Source organism: Salvelinus namaycush, chromosome 16, assembly GCF_016432855.1.
Source record: "Salvelinus namaycush isolate Seneca chromosome 16, SaNama_1.0, whole genome shotgun sequence".
Lineage (NCBI taxonomy): Eukaryota > Metazoa > Chordata > Actinopteri > Salmoniformes > Salmonidae > Salvelinus > Salvelinus namaycush.
This window is the reverse complement of record NC_052322.1, coordinates 35,650,810-35,676,268: the sequence shown is the minus strand read 5'-3', so window position 1 is coordinate 35,676,268 and position 25,459 is coordinate 35,650,810. Positions and strand designations below refer to the sequence as shown.

Sequence of the window (25,459 nt, the reverse complement as noted above, 5' to 3'; positions counted from 1 at the left end):
GTGCCGGACGGTAACTATAGATGTGGCGGATGCACCCAGTAACTTCACAAACAAATGCACAATGTTCAGTCACCCTATTACGGGAAAGGCCATTAAGATTAAGGGCATCATTACATGTTCCACAAAAAAAGTGATATGCCTTATCAAGTTTATTTGTGGTCTATGCTATGTAGGAAAACCAAAATGAGCTCTAAAAAACAAGGATAGAACACAGGAGTAATATCAGGACCCTTTACCAGAGAAGCCCTGTGGCTGCGCATTTTATGGAGGCTTGTCACAACATTAGCGCTTTGAGATACATTGGCATCGAACATGTTAAGACTCCATGGAGGGGCGGAGACACTGATCATCTATTATTGAGAAGAGAATTGTATTGGATTCACCGTTTGTGTACCATGTCTCCTAGAGGTCTGAACCAAGAGTTTGATATCAGACCATTTCTTACCTGAATATGTGACTTTACTTTGATTTGTCTTGCCTTCCAGGTTACCAACTTGGTCAATTTGTAAATATACAGTACTGTGCTAAAATCTTAGGCAGGTGTGAAAAAATGCTTTAAAGTAAGAATGCTTTCAAAAATAGCCATGTTAATAGATTATATTCATCAATTAACTAAATGCAAAGTGAGTGAACAGAATACAAATCTAAATCAAATCCATATTTGGTGTGACCGCCCTTTGCCTTCAAAACAGCATAAATTCTTCTAGGTACGCTTGCACAAAGTCAGGGATTTTGTAGGCATGTAGTCAGGTGTATGATAAAACAATTATACCACACAGGTGCTAATGATCATCAATTCAATATGTAGGTTGAAACACAATCATTAACTGAAACTTTCTGCTGTGTAGGAGGAATAAAACTGGGTGAGACACAGCTAACAAGGTGAGGTTGCTGAAGACAGTTTACTGTCAAAAGTCATACACCATGGCAGGACTGAGCACAGAAACAAGACACAAGGTAGTTATACTGCATCAGAAAGGTCTCTCCCAGGCAGAAATGTCAAGGCAGACAGGGTTTTCCAGACGTGCTGTCCAAGCTCTTTTGAAGAAGCACAAAGAAACGGGCAACGTTGAGGACCGTAGACACAGTGGTTGACCAAGGAAACTTAGTGCAGCAGATAAAAGACACATCATGCTTACTTCCATTCGCAATCGGAAGATGTCCAGCAGTGCCATCAGCTCAGAATTGGCATAAAACAGTGGGACCCTGGTACACCCATCTATTGTCCAGAGAAGTCTGGTCAGAAGTGGCCTTCATGGAAGACTTGCGGCCCAAAATCCATAACTCTGACGTGGAAACAAGGCCAAGCGACTCAACTATGCACGAAAGCACAGGAACTGGGGTGCAGAAAAATGTCAGCAGGTGCTCTGGACTGATGAGTAAAAATGTGAAATATTTGGCCGTAGCAGAAGGCAGTTTATTCTGGATTTAGGGCTGGAGAGCGGTACACAAATGAGTGTCTGCAGGCAACAGTGAAGCATGGTGGATGATCCTTGCAAGTTTGGGGCTGCATTTCTGCAAATGGAATTGTCTCCTCAATGCTGAGAAGTACAGGCAGATACTTATCATGCAATACCATCAGGGAGGCATCTGATTGGCCCCAAATATATTCTGCAGCATGACAACAACCCAAGCATACAACGAAAGTCATTAAGTCCTGTAAGTGATGGTATTGCCCCCACAGAGCCCTGATCTCAACATCATCGAGTCTGTCTGGGATTACATGAAGAGAGAGAAGCAACTGAGACTGCCTAAATCCACAGAAGAACTGTGGTTAGTTCTCCAAGATGTTTGGGCCAACCTACCTGCCGGGTTCCTTCAAAAACTGTGTGCAAGTGTATCTAGAATAATTTATGCTGCTTTGAAGGCAAAGGGAGGTCACACCAAATATTGATTTGATCTAGATTTTTCTTTTGTTCACTCACTTTGCATTTTGTTAATTGATAAACGTTAACTATTAACATGTCTATTTTTGAAAGCATTCTTACTTTACAGCATTTTTTCCACAATTGCCTAAAACTTTTTCACATTACTGTATATTATTTTCTGGATCCATTACATGCACCCATCTCATTGTTGTTGAATTATTAGAGATATACAAATGTTTTTTGCACCCACCATGCGTCATGTCCGCAATGGAAATGTTTATATTTTGGGATGTGAACACTCAGTGTGTTTGACCTGACAAAGATCTGTTTCGGATCGAAACATTGTCAATAAAGTGGTGAATTGGGAGATTTAACAGTGTGCGGGCCTTCTTGTTCTATACCGGACGACTGTGTGATCATGATTTCCATAGCCGATGTGAGAGTAAGACCTTTAAACAGGTCAACATTCACAAGTCCGCAGGGACAGACGGATTACCAGGACGTGTACTGCGAGCATCCGCTGACCAACTGGCAAGTGTCTTCACTGACATTTTCAACCTCTCCCTGTCTGAGTCTGTAATACCAACATGTTTCAAGCAATCCACCATGGTCCCTGTGCCCAAGAACACTAAGGTAACCTACCTAAATGACTACCGACCCATAGCACTCACATCTGTAGCCATGAAGTGCTTTGAAAGGCTGGTCATGTCTCACATCAACACCATTATCCCAGAAACTCTAGACCCACTCCAATTTGCATACCGCCCCAACAGATCCATAGATGATGCAATCTCTATTGCACTCCACACTGCCCTTTCCCACCTGGACAAAAGGAACACCTATGTGAGAATGCTATTCATAGACTACAGCTCAGCGTTCAACACCATAGTGCCCTCAAAGCTCATCAATAAGCTAAGGACCCTGGAACTTAACACCTCCCTCTGCAACTGGATAATGGACTTCCTGACGGGCCGCCCCCAGGTGGTAAAGGTAGGTAACAACACATCCGCCACGCTGATCCTCAACACAGGGGCCCCTCAGGGGTGCATGTTCAGCCCCCTCATGTACTCCCTGTTCACACCTGACTGAACGGCCAGGCACGACTCCAACACCATCGTTAAATTTGCCGATGACATAACAGTGGTAGGCCTGATCACTGACAACAACGAGACAGCCTACAGGGAGGAGGTCAATGACCTGGCCGTGTGTCACGCCCTGGCCGTAGAGAGGTTTTTATTCTCTATTTTGGTTAGGTCAGGGTGTGACTAGGGTGGGCATTCTAGTTTCCCTATTTCTATGTTGGTGTGGTTGATTCCCAATCAGGGGCAGCTGTCTATCGTTGTCCCTGATTGGGGATCATATATAAGTTGTCATTTTTCTTTTGGGTTTTGTGGGGTCTTGTTTTCTGTTTAGTGTCTGTACCTGACAGAACTGTTCGCTTTCGTTTTCACTTTGTTATTTTGTTTGAGTGTTTTTTGATAATAAAAATCATGAACACTGAACACTGGCGCTTTGGTCCACTCCTTTCGACGAGCGTTACACTGTGTGGTGCCAGGACTACAACTTCTCCCTCAACGTGATCAAGACAAAGGAGATGTTTGTGAACTACAGGAAAAAGAGGACCGAGCACGCCCCCATTCTCATCTACGGGACTGTAGTGGAGTAGGTTGAGAGCTTCAAGTTCCTTGGTGTCCACATCACCAACAAACTAACATGATCCAAGCACACCATAACAGTCGTGAAGCAGGCACGACAAACCTATTCCCCCTCAGGAGACTGAAAAGATTTGTCATGGGTCCTCAGATCCACAAAAGGTTCTACAGCTGCACCATCGAGAGCTTCTTGACTGGTTGCATCACTGCCTGGTATGGCAACTGCTCGGCCTCCAACCGCAAGGCACTACAGAGGTCAGTGCGAACAGCCCAGTTCATCACTGGGGCCAAGCTTCCTGCCATCCAGGACCTCTATACCAGGCGGTGTCAGAGGAAGGCCCTACAAAACTCCAGCCACTCTAGTCATAGACTGTTCTCTCTCATACCACATGGCAAGCGGTACCGGAGCGCCAAGTCTAGGTCCAAGAGGCTTCTAAAGAACTTCTACCCCCAAGCCATAAGACTCCTGAACATCTAGTCAAATGGCCACCCAGACTATTCGCATTGCCCCTCCCCCCTCCCCTCTCCACACCACTGCCAGTCTCTGTTGTCGTCTATGCATAGTCACTTTAATTAATTAACTCTACCTACATGTACATACTACCTCAACGAACCGGTGCCCCCACACATTGACTATGTACCGGCACCCCCCTGTATATATTGTAATTTTTTACTGCTCCTCTTGAATTACTTGTTACTTTTATCTCTTATTCTTATCCATATTTTTTTATACTGCACTGTCGGTTAGGGTCTCGTAAGTAAGCATTTCACTGTAAGGTCCACAACTGTTTTATTCGGCGCATGTGACTAATAACATTTGATTTGATTTGATAACAACACATCCAACACAGATCCCCAACATGGGGGCCCCTCAGGGGTGCATGCGTAGTCCCCTCCTGTACTCCCTGTTCACTTATGACTGCATGGCCAGGCACGACTCCAACACCATCATTAAGTTTGCCGATGACACAACAGTGGTAGGCTTGATCACCGACAACGACGAGACAGCCTATAGGGAGGAGGTCAGAGACCCGGCCGTATGGTGCCAGGACAACAACCTCTCCCTCAACGTGATCAAGACAAAGGAGATGATTGTGGTCTACAGGAAAAGGAGGACCGAGCATGCTCCCATTCTCATCGATGGGGCTGTAGTGGAGCAGGTTGAGAGTTTCAAGTTCACCAACAAACTAACGTGGACCAAGCACACCAAGACCCTCGTGAAGAGGGCATGACAAAACCTATTCCTCCTCAGGAGACTGAAAATAATTTGGCATGGGTCCTCAGATCCTCAAAAGGTTCACCATCGAGAGCATCCTGACTGGTTGCATCAATGCCTGGTATGGCAACTGCTCGGCCTCCGACATGACTGGGGCCAAGCTTCCTGCCATCCAGGACCTCTATACCAGGCGGTGTCAGAGGAAGACCCTAAAAATTGTCAAAGACTCCAGCCACCCTAGTCATACTGCTCTCTCTGCTACCGCACGGCAAGTGGTACCGGAGTGCCAAGTCTAGGTCCAAGAGGCTTCTAAACAGCTTGTACCCCCAGCCATAAGACTCCTGAACGTCTAATCAAATGGCTACCCAGACTATTTGCATTGCCCCCCCCTCCCCCTCTTTTGCTGCTGCTACTCTCTGTTTATTATCTATGCATAGTCACTTTAATAACTCTACCTACATGTACATATTACCTCAATTACCTCGATTAACCGGTGCCCCCACACATTGACTCTTTACCGGTACCCCCTGTATATAGCCTCACTATTGTTATTTTACTGCTGCTCTTTAATTATTTGTTACTTTTATTTCTTATTTTTCTAGGTATTTTTCCTAAAACTGCATTGTTGGTTAAGGGCTTGTAAGTAAGCAGTTCACTGTCAGTTCTGCACCTGTTGTATTCGGTGCATGTGACAAATTGTGACATGATTATCCAACAGGATTGACACTATATTAAAGTGATATTTTTTAACAGATTTTTTACCACAATTTGTCATCTTAAAAAAAGCAGGACAACAAGACAATCGCCCCTAAGTAACCTCTGACCACAACCTTGACCCCGCTCTAAAGACATTGTGTTTTTTTTCTAAACAACAGCATTTAGTTTTCCTCAGTGTGGTCATGAATCATGTTGTCCAATTAGAGAAGCAACTGATGCTCTGTCCTCGTGCATCTCCTCCATCGTCTTAAAGGCCGTTGTTTGCCCAAAAAACAGGAATAAAAAAGAAAGAACAGAGAGGAACCAAGCAGAAGAGAAGATGAGGATTTATTGCCTACCATGAAAAGGGAGACATGTCAATTGGTGAAATGGGTTGTTGGTTAGTGACTCACAACCCTGACTCACTCAAGAGTTATCTTTCCCGGAAGGCCTTAGGAGCAGAGGAGAGAGAGCTTGGCTGAACCAAGTTGAGGGACAAACAGTTCCTTTAACTCCTGTTTCTTCATGCAATGTTCTGTTTCGCTTTAAAACAGAACAAACTATTGGCCTATAGCGTGCCGCTGAGGTATTAAAGTTGGATGCGGAAGTAAGGTGCGGTGTGTAATACAATATGCCCACACTTCTTGGCTTCGTGACATTAAGCAAATCAAAATGTATTTGTCATGTGCCGAATACAACAGGTGTAGACTTTATAGTGAAATGCTTACTTACGAGCCTCTTCCCAACAATGCAGAGTTAAAAAGTATATAGTAACACAATAAAATAACAATAACTAGGCTATAAACAAGGAGTACCAGTACCGAGTCAGTGTGCAGGGGTACGAGGTAGTTGAGGTAATATGTACATGTAGGTAGGGGTAAAAGTGACTAGGCGATCAGGATAGATAACAGAGTAGCAGAAGCGTATGTGAAGAGTGTGAAAGTGTGTCTGTGTGAGTATGTGTCTCTGTGTGTGTGTGTGTTTCTTCAATGTGTGTGTGTGTGTGTGTGTGTATGTGTGTGTTGAAGTGTCACTGTAGTATGTGTGAGTGTGTGGGTATAGTACAGTGAGTGTGGTGCAACAGTGTCAATGCAAATAAAAAGGGGGTCAGTGCACATATTCTGGGTAGCCATTTGATTAATAACTGTTCAGCAGTCGTATGGCTTTGGGGTAGAAGCTGTTCAGAGTCCTGTTGGTCCCAGACTTGGCGCTCCGGGTATTGCTTGCCATGCGGTAGCAGAGAGAACCGTTTATGACTTGGGTTGCTGGAGTCTTTGACCATTTTTAGGGCCTTCCTCTGACACTGCCTGGTATAGAGGTCCTGGATGGCAGGGAGCTCGGCCCATATGTTCAGGGCCATACGCAGTACCCTCTATAGCGCCTTACGGTCGAATGCCATGCAGTTGCCATACCAAGCAGTGATGCAGCCAGTTAAGAGGCTCTCAATGGTGCAGCTGTATAACTTTTTATCTGAGGGCTCATGCCAAATCTTCACAGCCTCACAACTGTGTTGGTTTGTTTGAACCATGATAGGTCCTTAGTGATGTGGATACAGAGGAACTTGAAGCTCTCGACCCGCTCCACTACAGCACCGTCGATGTGAAAGGGGGGTGTGCTCGGCCCTCCGTTTCTTGTAGTCCACGATCAGCTCCTTTGTCTTGCTGACATTGAGGGAGAGGTTGTTGTCCTGACCACACTGCCAGGCCTCTGACCTCCTCCCTATATACTGTCTCATCGTCATTCTGGGTTAGCACTATGTGGTTTTGGTTGCAATAACAGAATCTACCCCTTGACAACAGTGCCAGAAAACGTTCACTGGTGGAAATTTACTACCGTTATCTTTTTCTCATGTCTGCAGTCCCTCCTCAGAACAGTACGTGGGAGAAGAGAGATGTTTTTTTAGTTCAGCTACATTTCTTCACTCTTAAGCAATATATACTTTGTGACTTCAGTTGCCATGGCTTGTGTTTGGAGGACATGCAGTGCTGTTCCATACAGTACATAGTCTACCATCTGTCTGCTTCGTGTGCCACGGAACAGCTCTGCTAGTTTTAACATGCATGTAACATACAATTAGTTTATATGGAAGCTTCAATAGATACCAAACAGATGCACAGTGCTGCAGGTGGTACTGGGGTTAAATATGGTAGGGTTAGTGAAGCAGCATATGTGTTGGACATGAAAAGCAGACTTCAGAGCATTACGAGTAACACTGCTGTCCCTGTAGCAAATTGCTGGGATACAGCTGTCAATGTGTTTAATCTGAGTACAATTGTGTGTTCAGTAAAGACAGCATTACAGTATAAACTACAGTAAAGGACATAAAGAACATCCTGGCCTGTGTTCTTGTCTTGGTGTTTGTCTGTCCTCCCATGAGACAAAGGGACAGACTGCTGCTGTCACTGCCAATGTCCTAATTTTCTATTAGTTACGGATTACCACCAGAGAGAAAGAGTGGTAAGCCCCCATACTTAGCCAGAGACTGACCTGGAAATCTCTCTCTCTCTCTTTACTCTGTCCCTCACCCCCTCTCTCTTTCTCCCTCTCTCTCTTTCTTTACTCTGTCCCTCACCCTCTCTCTCTTTCTCCCTCTCTCTCTTTCTTCAGTCTGTCCCTCACCCTCTCTCTCCCTCTCTTTTTTTACTGTCCCTCACGTCTCTCCTTTCTCTCTCCCATTACTCTGTCCCTCTCTCGTTCAGTCTCTGTCTCTCTGTTTGATTACTCTTGCTGTCTATCTCTCACCTATCTCTTGCTCTCTCCCTCTTCCCCACTCTCTATCATAAATCTGTCTCATCTCGTTCTCTCTTCAATTCAATTCAATTCAAGGGTCTTTATTGGCATGGGAAACATATGTTAACATTGCCAAAGTAAGTGAGGTAGATAATATACAAAGTGAAATAAACAATAAAAATGAACAGTAAACATTGCACTTACAGAAGTTCCAAAATAATAAAGACATTACAAATGTTATATTATGTATATATACAGTGTTGTAACAATGTACAAATGGTTAAAGTACAAAAGGGAAAATAAATAAGCATTAATATGGGTTGTATTTACAATGGTGTTTGTTTTTCATTGGTTGACCTTTTCTTGTGGCAACAGGTCACAAATCTTGCTGCTGTGATGGCACACGGTGGTATTTCACCCAGTAGATATGGGAGTTTATCAAAATCGGGTTTGTTTTCGAATTCTTTGTGGATTTGTGTAATCTGAGGGAAATATGTGTCTCTAATATCGTCATACATTGGGCAGGAGGTTAGGAAGTGCAGCTCAGTTTCCACCTCATTTTGTGGGCAGTGTGCACATAGCCTGTCTTCTCTTGAGAGCCAGGTCTGCCTACGGCGGCCTTTCTCAATAGCAAGGCTATGCTCACTGAGTCTGTACACTGAGTCTGTGTCATTCTTCATCTCATCTCATTCTCCTCCCAATCCCTACTTTTATTTGTCTCATTGCTCACACACAGAGACACACACTACCCTCCTCCTGGTACCTTGGCACCACATGAAGGCAGGGGCACTCCCTTTAGGACATTTAATCAGCATTAACACCCATTTGCCTTGAGTTGTAACAGCATGGTGACAACTGATGTCTATGGTTTAGTACTCATGATCAAACCCCCTCTGGGACACCCAGTGCTTGACTTGGGCAGAAGCTCACTGGAGCTGAGTACCGGCACGTCAAATGTTCTATTGCTGGAGTTCCTGTTCCTCTTATAGCATATTAGCTCAAAAGTGTTGTGGAGCTCCTGCACCTAAATGTTAACAGAACCAGCACCCAAAATGAGTACCGGCACCTATTTCAGTCCAAGTCAAGCACTGGTGACACCTGAGATTTGATAGGTACATCTCCCGCTTCAAACAACGTCTGACATTTTGTGAGTAAATTAAGATGCTTAGTGGGCATGGGTCCAGGGATTATATAATAAAGGGTACTGTTTAGACTGTACATGTCCTGACAAAGTTGAGCTAAGCTTTTGCCAAGAGGATCACTTTACAAGATTGTGTCCAGAAAGGCGAGGGATTTAGGCCCTGGTGTGGGAGTCCTTTCATGCTCTTCCTTTCCCTTTCCCCAATGTCAAACCATGACCAAGCCCACGCTGAAGCTAAAGATGAGTATAACATGTCATTAACAGTGATTATAGTGCAGGAGGCTTATCTAATAGGAATTCTGTTTATCTCCGTGCTCTGCGTTGATGCTCCTTTTGGCAGTGTGTGAGAGTCAGATCCTTACACTTCACATGACTTATTAGCCCAAGCAATATGGGATGAAGCCTTACATGCTTAATTAAAGCATTAGCCACCAAAACACAGACGGGGAAAGTTAAAGTGTGTCCTCCACTCATATAAGGGACATCAGGCTCCTCATATTGCAGAACACAACTAGTGCATGCGAGCGACAGTGTATGGTTGTGTGTCTCTGCTAGACATCTCTGTGTATGTTTGTAAGTGCATTTGTATGTCTCTACTCTCATACGCATGTATAGATATCTGGCTATGCGGCTACATTTTGTGTGTGTGCTGTGTACTGTATGTGTCATTAATGTATGTGTGTGCATTTATGGCTGTGTGTGTTTGTGTGTATGTGTGTGTACATGCTCCCTTTGAAGTGAGTCACAAGGTTGACAGTGGTGGAACAGGCCGGCTGGCTGTGGACAAATACTCAGACAGCAAAGCGTCTGCATGTGAGAGAGAAAGAGGATTACACCGTCACCATGTGACCGCCATCAGACAGACCTCTAACAATAGACAGGCTGAGGAGGACCTATCCAGGACAGGAACCTATAGGACCTTGCTGGTAAACACATCCATGGAAAATCACTGGAAAACATCCCTCCGTACACTACCGTCACAGTCAGATAAGGTCTTGTTTTGCAAAGATTTGGATTAGATGGTGCTTGTTGTCATCAGTTAACCCAATCAGTCCCAAGACCCCAGCAGAAAGCAACTTTTAATTTATCAGATTTTTATTTATTTGCATGTCCAGCCCTTATATTTAGTTTTACAAATAAGTATTTTACAATTTTCCTGTCGGGACAACCAGGGATGAAAGTAGAACACATAACAATTTGACATAAACAGTTGCATTCCTGAGTTTCTTTGGACAAATATCAATAAAAGAATAAGGTCAGCCAAAGCAAAAACCTGATCAAAATGAATTCATATGAATTTCATTTATTTATTTTATTTCACCTTTATTTAACCAGGTAGGCCAGTTGAGAACAAGTTCTCATTTACAACTGCGACCTGGCCAAGATAAAGCAAAGCAGTGCGACACAAACGACACAGAGTTACACATGGAATAAACAAATGTACAGTCAAAAACACAATAGAAAAGTATATATACAGTGTGTGCAAATGAAGTAAGATTAGGGAGGTAAGGCAATAAATAGGCCATAGTGGCGAAATAATTACAATTTAGCAATTACACACTGGAGTGAAAGACGAGAAGAAGATGAATGTGCAAGTAGAGATACTGGGGTGCAAAAGAGCAAAATAAATAAATAAATAATAGTATTTGGATGAGGTAGTTGGGTGGGCTATTTACAGATGGGCTATGTATAGGCTATGTATATGTGTATCTGTGAGCTGCTCTGACAGCTGATGCTTAAAGTTACTGAGGGAGATATGAGTCTCTAGTTTCAGTGATTTTTGCAATTCGTTCCAGTCATTGGCAGCAGAGAACTGGAAGGAAAGGCGGCCAAAGGAGGAGTTGGCTTTGAGGGTGACCAGTGAAATATACCTGCTGGAGCGCGTGCTACGGGTGGGTGCTGCTATGGTGACCAGTGAGCTGAGATAAGGTGGGGCTTTACCTAGCAAAGACTTATAGATGACCTGGAGCCAGTGGGTTTGGCGACGAATATGAAGCGAGGGCCAGCCAACGAGAGCATACAGGTCGCAGTGGTGGGTAGTATATGGGGCTTTGGTGACAAAACGGATGGCACTGTGATAGATTGAATCCAATTTGCTGAGTAGAGTGTTGGAGGCTATTTTGTAAATGACATCACTGAAGTCAAGGATCGGTAGGATAGTCAGTTTTACGAGGGTATGTTTGGCAGCATGAGTGAAGGATGCTTTGTTGAAAAATAGGATGCTGATTCTAGATTTAATTTTGGATTGGAGATGGTTGATGTGAGTCTGGAAGGAGAGTTTACAGTCTAACCAGACACCTAGGTACTTGTAGTTGTCAACATATTCTAAGTCAGAACCGTCCAGAGTAGTGATGCTAGACGGGCGGGCAGGTGCGGGTTGAAGAGCATGCATTTAGCTTTACTTGCATTTAAGAGCAGTTGGAGGCCACGGAAGAAGAGTTGTATGGCATTGAAGCTCGTCTAGAGGTTTATTTAACACAGTGTCAAAAGAAGGGCCAGAAATATACAGAATGGTGTCGTCTGCGTAGAGGTGGATCAGAGAATCACCAGCAGCAAGAGCGACATCATTGATGTATACAGAGAAGAGAGTTGGCCCAAGAATTGAACCCTGTGGCACCCCCATAGAGACTGCCAGAGGTCCGGACAACAGGCCCTCCGATTTGACACACTGAACTCTGTCTGAGAAGTAGTTGGTGAACCAGGCAAGGCAGTCATTTGAGAAACCAAGGCTGTTGAGTCTGCCGATAATAATGCAGGGATTGACAGAGTCGAAAGCCTTGGCCAGGTCGATGAAGACGGCTGTACAGTATTGTCTTTTATCGATGGCAGTTATGATATCGTTTAGCAGCTTGAGCGTGGCTGAGGTGCACCCATGACCAGCTCGGAAACCAGATTGCATAGCAGAGAAGGTACGGTGGGATTCGAAATGGTCTGTTTCAAAATGGTCGGTTATCTGTTTGTTAACTTGGCTTTCGAAGACTTTAGAAAGGCAGGGTAGGATAGACATAGGTCTGTAACAGTTTGGGTCTAGGGTGTCTCCCCCTTTGAAGAGGGGGATGACCGCGGCAGCTTTCCAATCTTTAGGGATCTCAGATGATACGAAAGAGAGGTTGAACAGGCTAGTAATAGGAGTTGCAACACTTGCGGCGGATAATTTTAGAAAGAGAGGGTCCAGATTGTCTAGCCCAGCTGATTTTTAGGGGTCCAGATTTTGCAACTCTTTCGGAACATCAGCTATCTCGATTTGGGTGAAGGGGAAATGGGGGAGGCTTGGGCAAGTTGCTGTGGGGGGGTGCAGAGCTGTTGACCAGGGTAGAGGTAGCCGGGTGGAAAGCATGGCCAGTTGTTGAAAGATTCTTATTGAAATTCTCGATTATCGTAGATTTATCGGTGGTGGAAGTGTTTCCTAGCCTCAGTGCAGTGGGCAGCTGGGAAGAGGTGCTCTTATTCTACATGGATTTTACAGTGTCTCAGAACTTTTTGGAGTTTATGCTACAGGATGCAAACTTCTGTTTGAAAAAGCTAGCCTTGCTTTCCTAACTGCCTGTGTGTATATTGGTTCCTAACTTCCCTGAAAAGTTGCATATCGTGGGGATTATTCGATGCTAATGCAGTACTCCACAGGATGTTTTTGTGCTAGTCAAGGGCAGTCAGGTCTGGAGTGAACCAAGGGTCATATTTTCTCTTAGTTCACATTTTTTTGAATGGGGCAACCTTATTTAAGATGGCGAGGAAAGCACTTTTAAAGAATAACCAGGCATCCTCTACTGACGGAATGAGGTCAATATCCTTCCAGGATACCCGGGCCAGGTCGATTAGAAAGGCTTGCTTGCTGAAGTGTTTTAGGGAGCTGTAAGTACAGAAATTGTTTGCTCAGTGAGAAATTAGTATCCAATTAATCAGTGACAACTGTGTGGAGTTTGGCTTTTGTGACAGCAACGATTTGAGCATATTACAGCACTATAACCTGTACATCCACACATTGACTCTGTACTTGTACCCCCTGTATATAGCCTCCTTGTGATTTTATCGTGTTACATTTTTTTTAACTTCAGTTTATTTAATAAATATTTTCTTAAAACTGCATTGTTGGTTTAGGGCTTGTAAGTAAGCATTTCACGGTAAGGTGAAAACCTGTGAAAACCTGTTGTCTTCGGCGCATGTGACAAATACAATTTGATTCGATTTGATTATGTCCAGGGATTTCCTATGATATTTTATGTAGAAGAACCCCTTACCTTCAAATTATTCTTGTGTAGCTGGTGATAGAGCAAAAAATGTTGCATGTACGTCTTTGTCTTCGTTACAGTCTCAGCTTTTCATAGATAGCTTTTTATAGTTTGTAGCTCAAACCATTCGGACTCTACGTTTTTGTAAATAGACCCAGCCCCGGGCCCCGCCCTTGTCTCACAAACACCACTCTAGCTTAGCCCCAGTTAATCACACAGATTAATAAAAAAAAGATATATATACAATTGAAGTCAGAAGTTTACAAACACCTTAACCAAATGCATTTAAACTCAGTTTTTCACAATTCCTGACATTTAATCCAAGTAAAAATTCCCTGTCTTAGGTCAGTTAGGATCACCACTTTATTTTAAGAATGTGAAATGTCAGAATAATAGTAGAGAGAATGATTTATTTACACTTTTATTTCTTTCATCACATTCCCAGTGGGTCAGAAGTTTACATACACTCAGCTAGTATTTGGTAGCATTGCCTTTAAATTGTTTAACTTGGGTCAAACGTTTCAGGTAGCCTTCCACAAGCTTCCCACAATAAGTTGGGTGAATTTTGGCCCATTTCTCGTGACAGAGCTGATGTAACTTAGTCAGGTTTGTAGGTTTTAGGCCTACTTGCTCGCACACGCTTTTTAATTTCTGCCCACAATTTTTCTATAGAATTGAGGTCAGGGCTTTGTGATGGCCACTCCAATACCTTGACTTTGTTGTCCTTAAGCCATTTTGCCACAACTTTGGAAGTATGCTTGGGGTCATTTGTCACGCCCTGACCTTAGAGATCCTTTTTATGTCTCTATTTTGGTTTGGTCAGGGCGTGAGTTGGGGTGGGCATTCTATGTTTTGTGTTTCTATGATTTTCTATTTCTATGTTTTGGCCGGGTATGGTTCTCAATCAGGGACTGCTGTCTATCGTTGTCTCTGATTGGGAACCATACTTAGGTAGCCTTTTCCCCCACCTGTCTTTGTGGGAAGTTGACTTTGTTTAGGCCACATAGCCTTTGAGCTTCACGGTTTGTTTTCGTAGTGTTTATTGTTTTGTTTGGCGTCATTTTGATTTAACTAAAGAAAATGTACGCTCACCACGCTGCACCTTGGTCCTCATCTTTCAACAGCCGTGACATCATTGTCCATTTGGAAGACCCATTCACGACCAAGCTTTAGCTTCCTGACTGATGTCTTGATGTTGCTTCAATATATCAACATACATTTCCATTCTCATGATGCCATCTATTTTGTGAAGTGCACCAGTCCCTCCTGCAGCAAAACACCCCCACAACATGATGCTGCCACGTGCTGCCACATGCCCCGTGCTTCACGGTTGGGAGGGTATTCTTCGGCTTGCAAGCGTCCCCCTTTTCCTCCAAACATAACGATGGTCATTATGGCCAACCAGTTCTATTTTTATTTCATCAGACCAGAGGACGTTTCTCCAAAAAGTACGATCTTTGTCCCCATGTGCAGTTGCAAACCGTAGTCTGGCTTTTTCTATGTCAGTTTTGGAGCAGTGGCTTCTTCCTTGCTGAGCTGCCTTTCAGGTTAAGTCGATATAAGACTCGTTTTACTGTGGATATAGATACTTTGCACCAGTTTCCTCCAGCATCTTCACAAGGTCCTTTGCTGTTGTTCTGGGATTGATTTGCACTTTTCACACCAGTATGTTCATCTCTAGGAGACAGAACACGTCTCCTTACTGAGCGGTATGAAAGCTGCGTGGTCCCATGCTGTTTATACATGCGTACTAATGTTTGTACAGATGAACATGGTACCTTCAGGCATTTGGAAATTGCTCCCAAGGATGAACCAGAACCATGCAGGTCTACAGTTTTTTTCCTGAGGTCTTGGCTGATTCCTTTTGATTTTCCCATGATGTCAAGCAAAGAGGCACTGAGTTTGAAGGTAGGTCTTGAAACACATCCACAGGTACACCTCCAATTGACTCAAAGGATGTCAATTAGCCTATCAGAAGCTTCTAAAGCCATGACATAATTTTCTTGAATTTTACAAGCTGTTTAAAAGCACAGTCAACTTAGTGTATGTAAACGTCTGACCCACTGGAAATGTGATACATTGAATTATAAATGAAATAATCTGTCTGTAAACAATTGTTGGAAAAATTACTGTCATGCACAAAGTAGATGTGCTAACCGACTTTCCAAAACTATAGTTAACAAGAAATTTGTGGAGTGTTTGAAAAACGAGTTTTAATGACTCCAACCTAAGTGTATGTAAACTTCCGACTTCAACTGTATGTTTTCAGCAGACAGTCTTATGCATAGCGCTTTACAGGAGCAATTAGTGTCAAGTGCCTTACTCAATGTCATATCTACTCCTGCTCCTACCCTTCGGCGCGCGATGTTTCCAGAATACTAACCACTTCTCCTGGGATTCATCATTACACACATTTGGCATCCTTCATTATGCGCACAGGCAGATCATCATGATTCACACCTGGACTCCATTACCTTTCTCATTAACTCCCCTTTATATGTCCCTCCCTTATGTTCTTTCCTCAGTCGGTATTGTTTCCTGTTTTCATGCTATCGCACCACTGTTACGCTGTCGTGTTTCATGTTTGTTGTTTTATTAAACGGTTCACCTGCTTCTCAACTCACAGCGTCATCGTTACAGAATACTGACTCAAACCATGGAAGCAGGAGGAAATTCAGTACATCAGCCCATTCTTCAACCCGCTCAAGTCAGCGATGCCCATTTATCCCTCCCAGATAAATATGACTTTACACCATCCAAATGCCGTGGTTTCCTACTTCAGTGCTCCCTCTATTTTCACATCAGAGGGGAGCTCCCACCACCGAGAGGTCCAAGGTTGCCACGGTCTCGGCTGACTGGGCGGGCGTTGGAATGGGTTACGGCCATCTGGGAGAGAGGATAGGAGGAGCTGGATTCTTATGAGGAGTTCATGGCTCTGTTTGTTTAAATGTATTTTTGATAATTCCCCAGAGGGCAGAGAGGGAGGTGAGCAGCTACTGCAATTACGGCAGGGGAACCAGACGGCTGCTGAGTACGGGCACACCTTTCGGACTATAGCAGCATCCAGTGGATGGAATGAGCCGGCGCTTCAGACGGAACTGGCCTGTCAAGACGACAACCTCACCTTGGAGGCCCTTATTGAGATGGCCATCCATCTGGATAATCTACTTCGGGGGTGCCAGTACTCTCATAATTTCTCTCCCTCCCTCAGTGAACACTCGGGATCAGAGCCTGAACCCATGGAGGTAGGGGTCACTCGTCTCCCCTTGGCGGAGTGCCGCAGACAGATACAGCTGGGGCTGTGTCTGTACTGTGGACAAGGAGGGCACGAGCTCCAGAGGTGTCCGGCATGTCCCAATCCGGGATCCACAGGAGCAAGGGGACGGTCACGTGAGACTCCAGCACCTAGGGCAGGAGTGAGTATTCCATCTTCATCACTGTCTACTAGGCCCTTTTTGGTGTCCATTACACTAGCTGACTGTCCCTCATGTTCTGTGTCAACAGCGTTAGTGGATTCCGGTGCCGCTCGGAACTTTATTGACCAGACCCTTGTCTCCTCTCTTAACATCAACTCATACCCGCTCTCCTCTCCTTTCCCAATTCAAGCCCTGGATAGTCGGCCTCTAGGATCCGGAACCATCACCTACATCACTCAGCCTCACCATGGAGTCCACTCATCAGGAAAATATCCCCTTCATCACCAGTGCACCAGTTCACAAGATCATCCTCTGCCTCCCTTGGCTTCAATGCCATAACCCTTTCATTTCATGGTCGAGGATGAGAATCACAGACTGGTCACCTGAATGCTGGAGGACCTGTTTCCCTGTCCCCTGTGGTTCCAAGTCAGTTGAGAGTCCTGTGGTTGCCCTTCAGCCCAACATCCTGGAGGTATACAAGGACCACCGGGAAGTATTCTCCAAGACCCGCGCCACCTGTCTTCCTCCTCATCGCACCTGGGACTGTGCCATTGATTAGGATTACTTCCAAGAGGCATTCTAACAAGGTTTCATCCACACATCCACTTCCTCTGGGTTGGCTGATTTCTTCTTTGTGGACAAGAAGGATGGAAGGTTACGCCCATACAGCACGATGTCTGGCCACTACGAGTACTTGGTGATGCCATTTGGCTTAGCCAATGCTCTGTCAGTGTTCCAGGCATTCGTGAACGAGGTGTTCAGGGACATGCTCGGACGCCAGGTGGTCGTGTATATTGCTGACATCTTGGTCTACTCGGCTACCCTGGAGGATCACATCATTCACGTTCGAACAGCCCTGGAATACCTCTTGGCTAATCACCTGTTCGTCAAGGCTGAGAAGTGCCAATTCCATCAGAAGGCTGTCTCCTTCCTAGGGTAACAAATCAGCCAACAGGGAGTAAGGATGGACGACAAGGTAGATGCGGTTAGGTCATGGCCAGTCCCAACCACCATAAAGGGGTTACAACGTTTTTTGGGGTTTGGCAACTTTTACCATCGCTTCATCAGGAACTTCAGCTCTCTCACCGCCCCTCTCACCTCTCTCCTCAAGGGTGGGCCTCGTAGGTTGGTGTAGAGCCCAGCAGCCGACGAGGTCTTTCATCTCCTCAAGGGACGCTTCACCTCCACCCCATTGCTCAAACACCCAGATCCTACGTTATCCTTTGTGGTTGAAGTGGACGCGTCAGAGGTGGGCGTGGGGGCAGTTTTGTCTCAACCACAGGGTAACCCATTGAAATTGTATCCATGTGCATTCTTCTCTAAGAAACTGTCCCCCGCAGAGAGAAATTACGACATCGGCGATCGTGAGCTCCTGGCAGTGAAGTTGGCAATAGAGGAGAGGAGACACTGGCTGGGGGGCGCCAAGGAACTTTTCGTCATCCTCACCGACCATCAGAACCTGGAGTATATACGGACAGTGAGGAGACTGAATCCGCGCCAAGCAGATGGGCACTTTTCTTCACCAGGTTCGACTTCACGCTGACCTATCGCCCAGGTTCCAAGAACATCAAGGCCGATGCCCTGTCCAGTATCTACGATTCGGGAGAGGGTCCTGTCCAGAGTGCACCTATAATCCCATCCCGAGTCGTAGGTCCAGTGGCCTGGGACGTAGATGTAGACATCCGCCAGGCTTCAGAGAGGGAGCCCGTACCCCTGAACTGTCCTCCTGAGCGCATCTACTTTCCCACAGGGATAAGTGATTGGCTGCTGACCTGGGCACACACAGCTGTCGTCGCTGGACATCCAGGTGTTTCTCGAACTATCCACTCCATCGCTGAGAGGGACTGGTGGCCCACCTTGGCGCAGGTTGTAACTCATTATGTCAACTCTTGTTCCGTATGTGCCCAAACCAAGTCCCTCCAGAATGCACCAGCAGCTTCCGTGACTCAGCGACACTGGTCTCATCAATCCATTGACTTCGTAACCGATCTCCCCTCCTCTGATGGTTTCACCACCATTCGGGTGGTAGTGGATAGATTTTCATGTAGTCATGTAGTTTAATCCCTCTTCCTGGTCTTCTCACTGCTTTCCAGGTCGTTGAGGCACTCTTCCAGCAGTTCTTCCGGCATTATGACCTTCCAGAGGACATTGTCTCCAACCGTGGGCCCCAATTCACATCATGAGTATGGAGGGACTTCATGGAGAAGTGCGGTGTCACGGTCAGCCTCACTTCAATCCAACTGGCTGGTGGAGAGGATGACCCAGGAACTGGGGAGGTTCCTGAGGAGTCACTGTCAGGACCGGCAGGGTGAGTGGACATGATTTCTTCCATGGGCAGAGTACGCCCAGAACTTGCTGTGTCACTCCTCCACTGGGTTGACCACCTTCCAGTGTGTTCTGGGTTTTCAGACGGCTCTGGCCCCATGATCCCGGGGCCAGACCAAAGCTCCTGCAGTTGACGAGTGGTTCTGGCACGCAGAAGAAGTGTGTACGATGCGAATGTGAGACTCCAGCGCGCTGTCTACCATCAAAAGGAACAGGCAGACCACCACAGCAGTGAACACTGTTCCACCCTGGGGATCGTGTCTGGCTTTCTACCAGGAACCTCCCAGTCCGCCTGCCCTGCAAGATACTGAGCCCCCAGTTTGTGGGGCCGTTCAAGGTTCTCCGGAGGGTCAACGAGGTAACGTATAGGTTACAGTTGCCCAGTCACTCGTATCTCACCCTCATTTCATGTCTCCCTTCTCAGGCCGGTGGTTCCTGGTCCGTAGCTGATGCTGTCCCCCACGACACCCCACCACCTCCCCTGGACATCGAGGGGAGTCCGGTGTATGCTGTCAGATCCCTACTGGACTCCTGGCATCGTGGGGGTCGGCTCCAGTATCTGGTGGACTGGGAGGGGTATGGCCCAGAGGAGCGGTGTTGGGTTCCGGTGGAGGACATTCTGGATCCCAACATAATCCGTGATTTCCACCTTCACCGCCCGGACTGACCCGCTCCTCGGGGTCGCCCCCCTGGTCTGCGTCATCCGGTGGCAGGAGCGCGCGTCAGGGGGGGGGGGGGGGGGGTACTGTCACGTCTGCTCCTCCCCTCCGGTGCACGACGTCGTCAAAATACTAACCACCAGTCCCTGGATTCATTATTACGCACACCTGGCATCCTTCATTATGCGTACCTGCAGATCATCATGATTCACACCTGGACTCCATTACCTTCCTCATTACCTCCCCTTTATATGTCCATCCCTTATGTTCATTCCTCAGTGGGTATTGTTTTCATGCTATCTCGCCACTGTTTCGCTGTCTTGTTTGTTGTTTTATTAAACGTTTCACCTGCTTCTCGACTCACAGCGTCATCGTTACACTCAAGGGCACATACAACAGATTTTTTCACTGGGTCGGCTTGGGGATTCAAACCAGCAACCTTTTAGTTACTGGCCCAACACTCTACATACTAGGCTACCGACTAATGGTTGCTATCTCTGGATGCAGAAGTAATAGACAAATGCAATGGTACAACCCAGAAGTCTCAAACACAATGTTTAAAAGGGGTTAGAAGTGGGTTTATCTAATTGTAAGATATCAATTAAGGAATCAGTAAATTGCATGTAAAGTCTACGGCTAGTTAGTGATCTGGCACATTTTCCTAAGGGTGATACTCTAAAAGTTTTCTCTTTCTGTAATTTCACGCCACACAAAGTTAAAATATTAAAGCTGTTACTATGTATTTCCTATCCCTGATAGTGACTAGTGTTACTGGAACAGTCACTGTCACAGATTACTTTTTGCATGCTTAATTAACCAAGTTAACCTATTGAATAATTGACCAGTTGTGTGACCTGAATAGTTGTATTTAAGCTCACTGTGCTTCTGCCCACAAGAAGTGATGAAGTACATTGGTATAATGGAGTTTTGGTTTGGTTAGAGCACAAGGCTAAAGTACAAAAGTCTATGAGCTCAAAAGTTAAAGATAAGATCAAGACAAGATGGATGCTTGCCTTGATTTGAACTGCCTTTGATTTGAACTGCACTTGATTTGAACTGCCCTTGATTTGATCGCAAATGCAGCTGCTACAAGAAACAGAATTTATGGAATGGGACATTTTGCAAAAAGCCATGCCTAAAACAAAATGTATTTAAAGCCTGTTGTCTGCCGTTACTGAATTCGCACTGCCTGCACAACACAGATCCAAGAAACTGTCATATAAACACCTTGTTACCAAACCTCCAGCATTAAGCTTATTCAGAATGACACCTCCCTTGGCAGTTAGGTAAATAGTGGTCTTGCACAAGGTAGGCTGTTACACAACTATAAGGCTGATATGGAACAACACAGATATGATATCACAAAGCAATCTCATCAGGTGATCCAGATTCCAAATACAGCTTTAGGAGTGTTCCCACCATTTTGTTCATGTCACTGGTGAAAAAAATCCATATTCTTGTTTCATGTAACATGTTCAGAAGCTACTTTAGATGCAAGTTCAGTTGCAGTCGCAAACACTGGTCCAAAACAGAGTAGTCTTGAAACAACTTCCTCTTTCTCTGCCATTTCCCATTTCGCTTAGAGAAAATAGTGGGCCCTGCTGACAGAGCATATTGTTCTCTTAGGGGAAATGGGTGCTGAAACTCAGGGGACTGGGCGGCCTGACAACAGTCTTTGCTTTACAAGAGGCACTTTGGCTAAAAGGCTGTGCCAAGGTACCCAGTACAGGCCACCATGGCTGCTGCCCATCTGCACAAACAATAAAGAAAGGCTCTTTTTGATTCAATTCTGAAGATGAAAAAACCCCGGCATGTAGCCTTGAACCGGCTACTCAATGTTACACAAGAAATGGGTCATTGTTAGAGTGCCCGAAATCACATAATTTCCCGATTGAGGTAAACAGTTTAACAACAGATAGCATGCGGTTTGGGAGTAAAATATCACTTTCTGTGGTTCAGGTATAGAAATGTAACCTCTCTGTAGAATGCATAGCATTTGGTGTGACTAGTTTCCCCCTGTGGTTTGCTGACTGTTCCCCTTACCCCTGACTAGTGTGTCCCACAAAGCTCCGCCATGCCAACACGTGGTCTTGCCATCTGTTTGGGTAAGGTTGGTTGTCTGTCAGCATTGGATTAGTCTACTAAAGTGCAATGAACCAATATGCACTGAGCTGAACAAACATACAAAGTTGTGTTTTCATATTAGGCTACTTTGAAAAATGGGATAGGCCTGATGTTCTTAGGTTGTGCAATACTGAAGACAAATGTGATGGAACTTACATTTAGGACCATTTTTCCTATCATCAACCAGGTCCTTGCTTATGTTTTAGGTATTATTGTTCATGGCTATGTGGGTTATAGTTATTGTAATGTTTCACTGGTTACCAAAGCCTGTGATGAAAACGCCACAGCAGTCCCTCATGTCCTTTGTCCTTTCCATTCCTTTCTTGGCTGAGTTTGTGAGTCCGCATGCATGCCTTGCTTTGAGACTTGATCGAGCCAGATGAGGTGAGAGCGCCGAGCGGTTCAAATTAGCGGGAACCTGTCACTTTAAGAATAAACTCTCCTGTTGCATGGGGAAGCTGGTGATTTTCCACTCAAACTCATATTAAACGCGCACCCGCTCTCAGAAACAAAGGTCAGAGAGAGAGAGAGAACTCGTGTAATTCATTTCCGATGCAATTGTTTTATTGAGCACTCACAGCACAACACAAGTTTAAGGGACAGCTCGAGCTATAAAATTATCTGGCAGGTAATTAAGCATCATCTTTACCCATCAGAGAGATAAGTAATAGCAAATTAGATTGTTGTTTGTATGTTCTTAATGTATAGGCTAATATTCACATTATTTTCATGATATAAGTCATATTATGATTTATATTATCTGAATAGAGCAGCCAATGTATGTTCTGTAACAATTCCTCAAGATTTTGGACTGAAATATACATGTTGTTCTTTGATGTTTTCAAATATAAAAGTAAGTGTCCTCTTGGGAATCTCTCTCCCTGCTTGATAATGTTTTATTTGAAGTGATGCTAATAATTGCTGTGTGTATAAAACCTAATTATGCGGTGCGTGTGTCTGTGAGCGCACATGATGTGTAGGCTAAAAACACCATAGCTTGGACATCAACCCAAGGGCGCCTTATATTGCTTTTGGACGTCAAACTATTTAATTAAAGCCAATGTTTTTAGATATTTGATTTGTCATAAAATTATGACAAAATGCAACATTAAAGTATAGGTATATTTTGGTTGCCATTGCCTTTGTGAGTGCGCTTCCGCGTTTAAAATTCTATAAATGAATAGGCTATATTTCCTACACTATAGCATTGCTTTTTATAATGCGATGCATTCTAAGAGGTCAACTTTTGGGGTTTGGGGTGGCTGTATTGCCTTCAAGCCTTCACACTCCTTTACGATGTTACTGTCTGTCTCTCCCACGTGTGCCTTCTTAATCTAACCTAGTCTATATTCGATGGATTGGTTTTGTCAAAGTGCAATGATGATGAGGACTGTTATTTGAAAGACGATGCTGTTTGTGAATTAGTTGTGACGGTTTAAGATGGTTTTAATACCCATTAACAGGTTGTACATTTTAACCCACTTATTTTGTCTTCACTCTGCCTGACAGAGTCGCAACTCTCGACAGAGAAACAGGCATTGATTGAGATTGAGGCGTGTCCTTTTGGTACCATATTTTTTAGAAACAACAATGTTGTAGTTTGCCATCCGTTGATGAGAATGGATCGACTCTCGCCCTCCATTGGCTTTTGTACGACTTGAAAGAGGTGACGTTTTATGAATCAGATAATGACATTTCAAATTTGCTGCACCTTTTGGATAAATACTTATTGATGTGTTGGTTGAGTCTTTGAGACACTGACACAATAGGCTGTAGTAGGCTAGTCTACAAACTAATGTGTCATAAAGATGAAGATGGCTTGTGTTTTTGTTTTGTATGTCAAGAGTGGATTATGAAACTAGGCATTGCTCTATTTCCTAACCATTGTCTTGGGTCTTTCCTAACCAACCATGAATGAGTTGTTGACAGTAGCCAAGCATACACTTACAGTGATGCTGAAAATATGATGCTTTCTCACAGAAGCCTGTTTACAAAGAATCAAAGGATAATGTGAAATCAATAGATATGTGCATTTTATTTACATTGTATAACTGCATATTACCACGTTGATTCTTCATGTCATATTGTCTTCATTATATGATCAATCATTATATCTACCCTTTTTATTTTTTTTAACTCAAATGGGCCCTTGTTGAAGAAGACATCAAAAGGGGTAACTGTATTGAGTTTTCTGTCATATGAATATGTAATACACTGCAGCTATACTGATGTGTGCACCTTATTACTGAGCCAGTATGCAATATTCCACACCTATCAAAATAACAGTGCCATGGGGTCAAGCATCAGGCCACATTATCCCACGTCTCTGTTATCTGACATACAGTGCATTCGTAAATTATTCAGACCCCTTGACTTTTTCCACATTTTGTTACGTTACAGCCTTATTCTAAAATTGATTTTCCTCATCAATCTACACACAATACCCCCATAATGACAAAGCAAAACCAGGTTTTTAGAAATGTACATAAATATCACATTTACATAAGTATTCAGACCCTTTACTCAGTACTTTGTTGAAGCACCTTTTGACAGCGATTACAGCCTTGAGTCTTCTTGGGTATGACGCTACAAGCTTGGCACATGGGTATTTGGGGAGTTTCTCCCATTCTTCTCTGCAGATCCTATCAAGCTCTGTCAGGTCGAATGGGAAGTGTCGCTGCACAGCTATTTTCAGATCTCTCTAGAGATGTTTGATTGGGTTCAAGTCTGGACTCTGGCTGGGCCACTCAACTGCATTCAGATACTTGTCCCGAAGCCACTCCTGCATTATCTTGACTGCGTGCTTAGGGTCATTGTCCTGTTGGAAGGTGATCATTTGCTCCAGTCTGAGGTCCTGAGCGCTCCAAAGCAGGTTTTTATCAAGGTACTTTAGTCCGTTCATCTTTCCCTCTATCCTGACTAGTCTCCCAGTACCTGCCACTGGAAAACATCCCCACAGCATGATGCTGCCACCACCATGCTTCACCGTAGGGATGGTGCCAGGTTTCCTCCAGACGTGACGCTTGGCATTCAGGCCAATCTTGGTTTCATCAGACAAGAGAATCTTATTTCTCATGGTCTAAGAGTCATTAGGTGCCTTTTGGCAAACTCCAAGCGGGCTGTCATGTGCCTTTTACTGAGGAGTGTCTGCCGTCTGGCCACTCTATCGGGTTCTTGGTCACCTCCCTGACTAATGCCCTTCTCCCCCGCTCAGTTTGGCCGTGTGGCCAGCTCTAGGAAGAGTCTTGGTGGTTCCAGACTTCTTCCATTTAAGAATCATGGAGGCCACTGTGTTATTGGGGACCTTCAATGCTGCAGAAATGTTTTGGTACCCTTCCCCAGATCTTTGCCTCGACACAGTCCTGTCTCGGAGCTCTACGGACAATTCCGTCGATCTCATGGC

General features: G+C 44.7%; 1 protein-coding gene across 1 annotated transcript in view; it reads left to right on the top strand.

The window, feature by feature from the left end:
- Positions 1-22,557: 22,557 nt before the first annotated feature.
- Positions 22,558-25,459, top strand: part of LOC120061361 (sodium- and chloride-dependent taurine transporter-like) — a 32,727-nt gene continuing 29,825 nt past the window's right edge. Inside the window, exon 1 of the mRNA XM_039011125.1 lies at positions 22,558-22,684. The gene's annotated coding sequence lies outside the window, so the exon portion shown is untranslated. The remainder of the gene's footprint in view (positions 22,685-25,459) is intronic.